Raw genomic sequence first — 1819 nt, 5'->3', positions numbered from 1 at the left:
ACAAATAAATTCCTCCATTAGTCAAAATTCACCGAGTTTGCTGATATTAATAAAAAAATTGAAAAGAAATCTATATTTACCTTTGATCAATTTATACTGATTTATTGCATGTTGAATAAATATTTTTATGACTAAATACCTCTCATATATCTTCACTCTTTAATGCATGTGACAAAGTATATATTTTCACTGTTATAAAGGTAGTTTAGTAAAAAAAAAAAATATTTGACCTGTAATAAAGTAGTAATACGTCAATTGAGTGTAAATATTAATTTTTATTCAATTTTTTTTGTTAATATAAGAAAATTTAATAAATTATTTGTTAGATAGAAGCAACCCTCAGAAGTGCTAAATGTAATTTTTCAAACTATGAGAAATTTATATATAATTACATCAAATCTTATGAAAGAAAAGTGTAATCATCCCTCTCTAATTTAATCAATAAATGTAAATTAAATAATAAAATAATATTTCACTATTAAAAATAAATTAAATACTTATAACTATAAGTTTTAAAATCACAATCTTTTAATTATAAGACTTCAATTTCAATAAAGACGAATCAATCTGGCAGCGGGCAAAAGTACAAATGGGCCAGTAGTACTCTAATAGGGGCCCGCAGTGCGAAATCCATCGGCCGGTGGCCCACAAGACCCAAGCGACCGTCCAATGCGGCATAAGTCGCCGTCCATCTGCTCTCCATTCCGCATATTTCTGCCCAACCATATCATTACTACAAAACAAGTGAGACCCAAACGATCAGTTAGAGGGTTTTCTATTGCCCACAAAGCATTAATTAATAGAAACAGGACGTAATTTGTCATCAATATTTAATTGAGTTAGCATCGAATTTTTTTATTAAAGAAGATATTTTGGATTCAAATACAGGTTTTTCCACCCCCATTATACTCAAAAATAGAAATTAGAGCAATTTTCACTGCGTAATTATTTGATAGTTTCACGAGAGGTTCTTGAATCTATATTTTAATGGACTATTCATATGTATATGTGTATATACATATATATATATATGTGTAGGAAATGCCTTTGGAATAAGTGCTGTTTGCACTAACTTTTGTTGGTATCAATTAGATAGTAGAGAATTCAAATAGCACGACCTATATAATTATTACAACAAATAAATGGGTTTGAAAAATTCTTATACAAATAATATTATAAAACAATAATAATCGAACGAAATACATAAATATTATCTACAGATCTAAATATTAATAGAAAATAGAAGACCTCATAGAAAATAGGCTGAGACAACCAGATTCGGTAACTTTGTCGCAAGTAGAACCCCAACAACCTTCATGGTTGTTGAAAATCCAAAACCACAAAGGCTCACACAGAAAAGTTCGTAGAGAACTTTTGATCGAGAGAGAAGAAGAGACTGAGTTTTCAGGCTGTTGCTTCTCCAGAAGGAGACTAAGGGTATATATAGAGGTAGGATATTAATTGCCAGAGGGGATAACCAAGAGAAGAAGGCAGAGGAGAGAACCAAGACCAGAGAGAATAAAAGAGAAGAGAACGAGGAGACACTGGGGAATAGGGTTAGGGTTTTAACCTAATTACCAACATTTATAGAATAGGAGCTGGGTCGGATAAACGGACCGAGTGGAGCAAGGTGGGACGAGCCAGGGAAAAGGGCCAGAGTTCAAATGGGCTGCTTGATAATGGCTGAGCTTTAGCCATCCAAGTGAAAGGTTAGAGGGGGCTTAGGATTAAGCCTTGGGGCAAATGGCCACAAGAAATTTACCCTTTTACTTTTATAATGAGAACAAGTTGTATGTTCAGTTATAATAATACTTGGGAG

General features: G+C 32.6%; 1 long non-coding RNA gene across 1 annotated transcript; it reads right to left on the bottom strand.

Moving 5' to 3' along the window:
• Positions 1-448: 448 nt before the first annotated feature.
• LOC148784567 (uncharacterized) lies at positions 449-1577 on the bottom strand. Its single transcript, XR_016063772.1, has 2 exons — positions 1249-1577; positions 449-733 (listed from the first exon to the last, which is right to left on the bottom strand). It is a non-coding gene; the product is annotated as an uncharacterized LOC148784567 (long non-coding RNA).
• Between the last annotated feature and the right edge of the window lie 242 nt (positions 1578-1819).

Source organism: Sesamum indicum, linkage group LG13, assembly GCF_026168435.1.
Source record: "Sesamum indicum cultivar Baizhima isolate 11 linkage group LG13, ASM2616843v1, whole genome shotgun sequence".
Lineage (NCBI taxonomy): Eukaryota > Viridiplantae > Streptophyta > Magnoliopsida > Lamiales > Pedaliaceae > Sesamum > Sesamum indicum.
This window is presented reverse-complemented; position numbering and strand designations above follow the sequence as displayed.